The following is a 10,814-nucleotide window of genomic DNA, read 5'->3' as shown; positions in this document are numbered from 1 at the left end:
TTGCATGATATTTTTTTAAGCCAATTACATGACCATTTAAAAATGTCTAATATTTTTTTCTTTAATCTTAACTTTTTATGATTTTAACTTATGCTTAAGATTTATTTTTCCGACTCTCATAATAAAAGTCTTTCTACTTGATATATCCCTTATCAACATATTTATTAATGAAACTTTTTTATAAGCATTCATAAATACAAAATTATCTTTTCGATGGTTGATTTGCGGTCATGTATATATAGAATTGACAGTAATATTGTGGGAAATGACAAAAGGCCGAAAGGTCTCCTAAATATTTGTCCTATACGAAAAGTGAGTGTTTTTTCTTTGAGTTTAATGTTGACATGTCGTAAGTGTAAATTTTTTTAGCAAGGTCAACTAATTAAAAATTATTTTAAATATAATTTTTAAAATAATTATTAAAAAATTAATTATTTTATCATATATAATAAAATACAGTTAGAAAATAATATAAAAACTATTTATATTATAGGTGTATTTTAATTAATAATTTTTAAACGAATTTGACTGCTGAAAACACCAAAACTGGAATTCTTTCGTTATTGTATTTTAACAGCTTTTATTATTATGTTTATGTGTTTTTTCTTAAATGAAATTCAAAAAAATATAAAATATTCACTCGATTAACAGTATCAATCAAGTCCCCAATTAATACGATTCCATAAATTCAGTTAATTTTTCCATCCAAGATTTATGAGGTGATAGCTCCCCTGGTGATTGAAAACACGTGCACATGGGCTTCAGCATCACCATGACCCAGTGAGAGATACAAGATACTGTGCAAATTAAATAGAAATAAGACCAAAAGAGCAAAAAGGAAAAGATAGTGGAAATCAACTCAGACTTTTTCCGTCAAGGAGACTTGTTACGGGTTCTTTTCAGTTTAGATATGCATGATAGTATGATACACTATCAATTGGTAAAGACAATGATCACAAAACTATGTTTAGGGAAATTTAGCTAGTATAGATTTTTTTAAACATATGGTGGTGCATAATTGAGCAATTTAAGGTGTTTTTCATGTTTAATAATATTGAATATGTATTACTTGAGTTACATTTTATTGTTTTACATTTTAAATATATTTTAAGTTAAAATATGTGTTTGGTCATGTGTCGTGATTTTAATTTGGTCTACATAGGTAAAATATTTTTAATTTTTCCCCATTACATGCAAATTTGATTGAAATATAGTCTAGCATTTATACCTATCATAGCATTCCCCATCTCTTACCTACATGGCTCATAGCTGTTAATGTTATAGTTACAAATTCTCGGTTAAAGGAGTTTTAAGGTTAATTTGCTAGTTGAAGGGAGGAAGAAGTGAGGGAGAAGTTCTGAATTTAAATTTTTTCACTAATAAAATTAATAATTAATATTTATTGATAAAAAAATAAACAAATAAATTATTGGTTAAAACATGTATTGTTTCTTACTTGTGTCATAAGAGTTCAATTTTATCCCTACACGTAAACTTTAAAAAAAAAAAAAAAAAAAAAAACTTAGTGCAAAAGTCTCTGAAATAACCCTTAACATTTGGAATGGTCTTTTTTTTGTGTTGTAAGATAAGGGAAAATGAATTTGAGTATCCAAGCTTATTAGAAAGCAATAGGTAGCTCGTAAGCTCACTCAATTCCACGAGATGGTAGCTATAGTTTGATGTAATCAAATCTTGACTATATGATTGTTCGGTTTGCACCCATCTTTCATTTATACAATTCAAATTGAACCCCTAACAGAAATTGATCGCAATGGCAGGTCCTATTAAGATTATAAGAATTCAATCCTACAATTTTCATGAATGACAAATAAAGTAATTAGATGAATAAGAATGTTGAATGCTAATTTCATTTATGAAATAAAAAAAGTGACAATTCATCTAACCTAAAAGATATAAATCTTATAAGGATAGTCCTACGACCATACTCGATTATAGTCTGAACTCTGAAGGTACCTTCTTCCTATGAAAACCAACAAAGTTTGAAGGTCCTTTCGTCTTATAGATATTGGACTTTCCTCTAGGGTTAGTTAAAATGAGATAAATAACACATTAAAGTCAAATTCTAAAAGTACAATAGTCTCGAGCATTGAGTATGTCTCAAAACTTGTTATAACAATAGTCTTTTAACAAAAGTTAGCAAATATAATAATGAAACATTCTGCATACTTTGATTTCGTGTTAATTCTAGAGAAACAAAATTAATTCTTAATATTACAAATCAACATAATGAAAGTATGACATTTTCTTAAGTTTTTTTTTTTTATTTTCAATTTTTTTAGAAATATTTTAAGATATTGTATAAAATTAATAATAAATACAAACAATATGAATAAAAATATAATAATTGAAAGCAAACAATACAGTTAACATAATTAACCTATAAATAAAATTTATTAGAGTAAAATTATTTTAAAATAATAATTTATAAATACTCCAAAATATATTTTTATTAATAAAATTAAATTAGATATAAAATATCATTGAAACGTTTCTATTTCTTGACATTTTATATTTGTCACTTACTTCAACAAATAAATTATTTTACTAAATATTTATAATTCAATTAAGTTAACCACTTTCAGCATATTTGCTTTCAACTATCAACTACTCCCTCCGTTCCTTTTTAATTTTCAATTTTTAACAAAAATTTGTTTCTACTTATATGTTGTTTTCGAAGTCTAAGATAGTATTAATTTTTTGGTCAACTATAGCTTTATTCCAATTAATTATTTACATATTTTTTATAAAATTAAATGATAAGTAACTGAAAACTTCAAAGAAAAATTAAATACAAAGCAGTGGAGTAACATTTTAGTTATTAACTACTACTCCCTCCCATCTTGATTATAAGAAGAAAAAAATATCACACTTATTAAAGAAATTAGTTAAATTCATAAAATTATGTCATTTTAAATTAAAAAGTAAATATTTTTCTAAATTATACTTCATTGAAATTTGATATCAAACATAAAAAAAAAGTATTTGTGATTATTAAATGAAAAATATTTTAAAAATAATCTCATTAAATAAGACATAAGTAATTGAAATTTACTTTATTATAAACAAAAAAATAAAAGACTTTTTGTTACTTATATTCGAGACGAATGGGAATAACTTTCTTACTAACTTTGTGAAACATAATAATTAAATGATATATATATATATATAGAGAAACTTTTCTTTTAGAGTTATTCATCATCATTGTATGTGCTTGTATGTGTAATTTGATTAAAAGAAAACTCAAAATTACATAAGCACCTATGGCTCAGCATGGATGACTCGGATGCTTTTGCTTGTATGTTGTAGATAATGTAATATATATTCAATTTATTAAGGTCATTATTCTTAAAGAAATCAATATTTATATGGTGAGTATATTATTTAGAAAAGTCTAAACTATATTCGTTTGTGGTGAAAAAGAACACAACAATAAAATGAAAACCTTTGGATAAGAGTAAATACGATGCAAATTTGTATATTAAAAATCATGATACCATGTAAAATAGGAATAGTCATAGATGAAATTTAAATTTTGTATATTACAAACAATAATGAAAAGACATACATGATAAACTATTTTGTATATAATATATTGTTATATGATAAATTAATTTAATAATTAAATATATGTGAATGGATCAAAGTATTTAGAAAATAAAATTAAAACCAAAAAATAAAATAAGTAAAAGACTAATGGGTATTTTAATTTATCAAAATATGTAATTATTTAAAATAAAAAATGCATAAATGATTATTGTAAATAGACAAGATAACAGGTAAGGCGGGGACAAGTATAAGTATGTTATTCCCCATTCATGCTCAATAAAATTAAAATAAAATACTTAAAATACTAAAATATATTTTATTAGTAGTTCTTCGGATAATGTTCCAGTACGTATATCAAAAGTATATTTATGATGCTTAATTAGTATATATTATTCTTTAGGATATTGTATTTATTCTTTAAAGTCATTAAAATTATATAATGTCTTATAATTGAATGTTATGAAAGGAAGTTACTTTTATATTATTATTATGTCTTTATAAGAAATAGTATTAAATTTATTTATATTAAAAATTAATGTTTATTTAAATTTTTAAAATTGTATAATTTTACAAAATATGTTAACCTTCAAATTATTTTAACATGATATTTTATTTATTTTATAGATAATATTTTTAATTATGTTATATTGTTAAAATTTAGATTTGGTTAACCTCCTCGTGACATAAATTATATGGTTCAAATCATGCAATAAGATTTGTCTATTATTATTATTATTATTATTATTATTATTATTATTATTATTATTATTATTATTATTATTATTATTATTATTATTATTATTATTTTTTGTTCTTTGACTTTAATTTCATTACTTTTAATTTTTTAAAGTTATTTATTTATAAGAATTATTATATGATTCAGGCTTTATATCTTATCATTTAATTTTGATAAGGATTACTTGTATCTAAAAATATTAATTATAATTGTTGCAAATTTTTAAATATTATTACAAGATACTTTTTATATGCTACACCATTATTATATATTCTATAATTATTATTTTTATTTATAATCCTTAATGAGTATTTATTATTCTTTAAGATGTTCTATTTATTCTTTAAAGTCATTAAAAATATACAATTAATGTTTTATAATTGAATGTTATGAAAAGACGTTTATATTATAATTATTATATTTAAGATTTGAATAAAATTAAATAATAAATATTAAATATATTTAGGTTGAAAATAAATTGTTGTGAGAAAAATTAATAATATTTAAGACTTATAACAGTAAAAACTAATCATTTGAGATGAACATTTCTATATAAAAATTGAAATAAAATTAAGGTACGTCATTTAGTTTTTTTCTATATTATTTGGATATATGTTAATAATTATATATATGAACGTGTTGAAGATTAAGGCTAGTGAAGTTGAATCTAATTAAGCCAATTAAATCATATTAACTTCAGTCAACTATTATGCATAAGCTTAATTATTTTAAAAATATATATTATTAACTTAAAAATAATTATCAAAATTTTTTAGTAAATATAACTAATGTGAGGATTTTAATTTTTTATTAATTAAAAATAAATTAGTTAAATAAAATATAAGAATCAGGATATTTTGACAAATAATATACGTATGCTTTGAATAAAATAACTAAATACTAAATAATTAATATTTAAAAAATGTTTATTTTAATATATTTTATTACTTTTTGTAAAAAAATATTGATTATAAAATAGAAGAAATATCAAAATATATACTTCACAAAAAAAAAACGTTGAAGCAAACAAAATAAATACATATTTAATGAAAAAATAGGGTAATAAAAATAAAATTATTAAAAAAAATAAATAGAAAAGAGATTAACTATTCATCTAAGAAAATAATCTCAAATAATATATGTCAAAAACTCTAGGAGAAATTAATAATAAAAAATATAAATCAATGTATATAGAATAAAGTCAAACCCGACAATTATAATTGAAAGAAAAAGAAACTCACATGTTCGTAAATAATGCATGATTTCTACAAACACAATTAAAAGAAAAAGAAAATAGAAAGAAAGGTGAAAAAATAACACAAATAAGAAAATTCCTTAAAATCTAATTCATCAAAAATCATTTACCTATATTCAAAATCTTGTTGTTACAGTTTAAATCATGTGGTGATGCCATGATATCTTTATCTTTATATGTTAAAAAAATTATGTAGATACTAAATTTGATGTTCATTGTATTTTTTGAACTAAATAAAACACATAATAGAAATAAATGTAGAATACACCAAATCGAAGTTACCTCCTATCATTGCAATTGTGAAAAACAGTAGAACTTATTCTTCCAAGTTTTTACTCTCATTATAGATGATATATTAGAATTTTTTTAGTGTAAAGCTTAAGGATAAAAAATTATTATTTATAGACACTTTATAGATATTTTATCATTAAAAATACATTTAGTAGTCATTATCACTATAATAATAATTATTGAAAGTCACATCTTACAAGTTCAAAAATATTTAAACCATTAAATACAATTAAACATGTTTTTAATTTTATTTTAATTAACTCACCAAAAATATATTTTCACAATTATTCTCACCCTTCTCCTTTTATATATATAAAGCTAATATATACTAGATAAGCAGTTGCCTTCTTTTAAGTGGCACTGGCATTCAACAAAGAAAAAGTGGACAATCATACCTCACATGCTTTGAAATTCTTGAAGGTTTAAAGTTTAAAATGTGGAGAAGGAAAAAATAAAACCCTTACTGAAGAAGAGTTATAGAACAAATCTCTAGTTAAGAATTAAATCATTAGATGCTTCTTACTGACATATTTATGATTTTAATTTGTCTCGAGCGAGGGGCACGTGTGTGCTAATAATCATTCTTTAGAATAATCATAAGTCAATTTGGGGCTTAGAACTTGCAAAACATTATCATTAGTTAATCATGGCAGACAGGAGAATTCATAAACTTTTTTATGTCGATCTTTGTCCGCTTGAAAGTTAAAAAAAAAAAAAAAAAAAAAAAAAAAAAAAAACTACAGTAATTGCTAACAATGTTTTTGTTTATAGTACAAGGACAAGTGTTAGCAAGTCTCCATTTTGCTCACAAAATCTAACGTATATGAAATTGATATTTAAAATTAAAATTAGACATTAAATTTTCAATCACGATATTTGGAATGGATAAGTATAATTTTAAGATCTAATTTATTAGAATTATAATTTAATTACTTAAAAATAACCTTTTTAATTCCAATTTTAGCTAGTCCTTATTCTCATAATGACAATTTCTAATTATCTCATGCTTCACAATTATTTTTTTCTTGTTATGTTGTTTCTACAGTCATCAACTACTCAAATGCCGGATGGATTTTTCTTATAAATTATTAAATACCAATTAGATATTTCTTAAACATTCTTTAAATATCTCCGTCATACATAACTTCATTATACAATCGGTCAAAACTTTCCTTTTAATGTAATCATTTATTTGTTGTTGTTTTTCATTATTATATCATTTTTTCACTTGCATGCAGTGTTTTTATTTTTCTTTTCTTTTAGTGAATACATGTAGTGTTTGCATTTGCATACACATTGGCAATTATATATACATTATAGTGGAAAATTATCTGTATAAAAAAATAGTAGAAACAACAGTGGAAAATTTCTTTTCTTTTTAATTACAAATTTTTCCGGTTTGAGATAACTCATTTAGTTATAAAGTTGTGACACGTACTCAATAATTTTTATTCATACATAATGTATGAATAAAAATTATTTACTAACTTAAACATCCTTGGGAAATAAAATATAGTTGTATATGTTATATTAACAATCAAGAAAACATTTGATGGTTTTATAATTAAAAATAATAATGTAAAAATGATAAATACTTCAATTCCAATCCAAGACATTGTTTGCATCCAAAAAATTCTAGATACAATAACTAAAATATTTCTCGAAATTATTTGTGGAATTAAATTTATTGAAATACGATAGAAGAATTTTTTGATTAAAATATGAGACCACAAAATACGTAGGAAAGAAATGTTGTTTAAAAAATTAGGATTCCTAGCTAGTTGATTATTTGATCAAGATGTTTTACTCCAATGATACTTATAATGATTTTGGGTTTGGGTTAACTCAATGGACCTAATACTAAATCCAAACTGATATAATTTAATTGTTTGAGTTTTTTTTTTTTTGTTGATGTCCAAGTCGATGAAAGTCAATCACACATTCAATTCAAATTATGCTTTTATTATTTTAAAAAATAAGGTTATTTTGGTAAAATTGGTTAATAAGCTAGTTGAAAGCTTATAAATTAGCTAATTTTAATTGAAAGACTTTGATAAGATTAATTGATAAGTTAATTAACAAATGTCAAATGATGTAAAATGATATATTTAATCTCTTTAATATTTGAATTTATTTTTAATAATTTATCATCTTAAAAACTTAGACAAAATAAGTGTTGTTAGATGTTTATCTCGATTAGCAATTTGATGTTGATTTTATTACCAACACAGTATTAAACATATGAGGTCATGCACAACCAACGTTCCCATTTTTGCATAAAAAAATATATATTAAATTAAAGAAATTATAATGTTATATTTTTCTCTAGCCCCAAAAATATGAATAATATAAATATAAGAAAAATAAAAATAAATTAATTTTGTGTATAACTGATTAATCGGCCGTAGTCAAGTTTGTTTTCATATGCTTTAAGAGATAATTGTTGCCAACGGAAATAAGATAAGTCAAATATTTTTAAATATGTTTGAAAATAAGATAAAGTTGAAAGAGTTAAGAAACATGCAAAGTTATGATCATGTCAATTTCCTGAAACTAATTTCAGTAATTCCTATTTAAAAGGAACATCAATGCTATCCACACTCTCCTTTTTTTTATCTGCACACTTCACATTACTCAAAAGATTATTATATTTGATGGATTTTTAATCATCAAAGAATTGATAATAAATACCAGTCTTCGTGTTGATACAATAAAGATTGTATACAATTTAAGAAATTTTTTATGCTTCAAAAACATATACTGACCCAAGTACACAATTTTAATTTCTTTATTTATTATTATTGTAATATATTTAATTTAAATACAAAATAGATCATATTCTTCTATAATACTTCCTTCATTTCTAATTATAACATTATTTTTACAAATTTACTTATTATTTTTTATAAGACATTTTTTCAAGTTCTAGGTGCATTATGTTTTTCTTACATATTCTTACTTAACTATTCTTTCTTTAAACATTAATGAAAAATAAAGAAGTGGATATAAAAAAAATAAAAAGATAATTTTAGAATGATAGTACAAATAATTAAAAAAATTAATCTAGTAACTAGTAAAAAATTAATCTAGTAACTAGTTTACTTTTTTTAAGGAAAGTAAATTAGTTAAAAGAGTTTTATAAATAGTTACGGATTACATGTTATGATCACCCTTTTAATTTCTAACTATCACTTATGAACATCAGTTAGTTGGAACATCACTACCAATTGAGAAAGTTAACATACCAACTAATTAAGCAAGTTCGTTCGGAGGAGTAGATAGTATTAATTAAAATAGAGACTAACATTGCTCACGGTTGAATTATTTAGGTATTTTGTGAGGGTTTTTTTTTAAGAACTAATGGCATTGTAAATTTTTGTCCCGCAAAAATCAGAACTAAACATGAGAGTGTGCTAGTAATAAAAAAAACTAGGAAATGTATTTTTAATTTAAGGAAGATAATGTCAATTATAAATTTTATATAAAATAATTAAATAAACAACTCATGCAAAAACAGTTATAGCTAGATTGAGTAGTACGTGAATTTTTTGTAAGTCATTTTGATTGATCCCATACGTACCTTTAAGCTATATCAATTTATTTAAGTACTGTTTTTGAAAAGAAATTTGTTTAACAGTTAAAAGCAGATCCAATACAAATTTCACTAACTTTGCAGAGCCATTTTGAATTTTAAAATGGAAAGATTCATGAATAAAGCAATGCTAGGGGTGCTTGGAAATCATTAATTTTAGTAGCAGGCCACTAGTGGAGTGTCGGCAATGTACGTTCATTTTTACTTTTACATTCTGTGGAAATCATTAATTGATTAATAAATAATCATAAGCCACGATCCTAGAGTCATCGACCATACTTCTTTACCCATTGTAGAACTATACAAGGACACACACATCGAAATCTATTTAAATTTCTAGTCCTACATTATCAACCAAACCTAATTTTTTCTCATTTATTACTTGTTCTTAACACCATAAACGGAAACCATAATGATGACCCAATTCAAAAGACATATGTCCAAAAGCAATAATTTCAATGCTGAGCTAAACTTCAGGCAATTCAGGAATTGTGGAGACAATTTTGGTAGCTTCTACAACTTCTAGCAAGTTCCAACCAAATCCGAAGTTTTTTAAAAAAGAAATTCTATTTATACAATATCCTCATACATTTTTTTAACAAATAAGAGAAAATTTATATATATATACTCTTTTTTTAAGTCTTCCCACCAAATCTAATGTGGGTAGTTGGACTTGGAAGTTAGGGTTAATGCCTTTAGAGCACTGCTCAACATTTTCAACGCAAAATGCAAGAAAAAGCATTTGGAACTGGAACAGTAGTACCAGTAGTAGTTAGTTAGGTTAGCAAAGCATTAAGGAAGAGAATAGCACCAGTTAGTTAGGTCAGCTAAGTGTCTCAAACGAGAAAGACACCAAATCTATGCAAAGATACGCCTTCTCTCTTTTTTCTATAAGTAATCCCTCCTTTGATCATGGGCTTACGTAATCGAAAATTTTACTTTTACTTGATTTCGGGCATGTATAGTGATAAATTCCCTCCAACAATATAGGAAAATATGGGGTATCTATAGTAAAATTTTACGTGCTTAAATTTTGCTACTATTTGATGTTCACGCGCGCTAAAGAACATGGCTACGTACGTAAGGTTAATTTTAAAGTAGGGTTGTGTGTTTTGGCTGCGCACGTTAACATTTTATGTTAATTGTGTGAAAGTGTTAAAGGTTTTGTGTTCCTTCGTAAAGAAGTGTCCTGTTACTTTATCCCTCCCCGTGAGGCTGAAAACTCAGTTTGTGGAGGGTCCAAGTCCAACATTTAAAGTCCCATCCATAATATTGGATGTTCCATGGTGGTTTTATATTCTTTAATTTGGATGTTATGTAAAAGCATAGGGCCAATTTGAAGGAATCCGATATTCTTTTGGTGCTTAGAGTCA

The sequence above is a fragment of the Glycine soja genome, chromosome 2 (genome assembly GCF_004193775.1).
Source record: "Glycine soja cultivar W05 chromosome 2, ASM419377v2, whole genome shotgun sequence".
Classification (NCBI taxonomy): Eukaryota; Viridiplantae; Streptophyta; class Magnoliopsida; order Fabales; family Fabaceae; genus Glycine; species Glycine soja.
The sequence above is the reverse complement of the archived record's forward strand: the minus strand, read 5'-3'. Positions refer to the sequence as shown.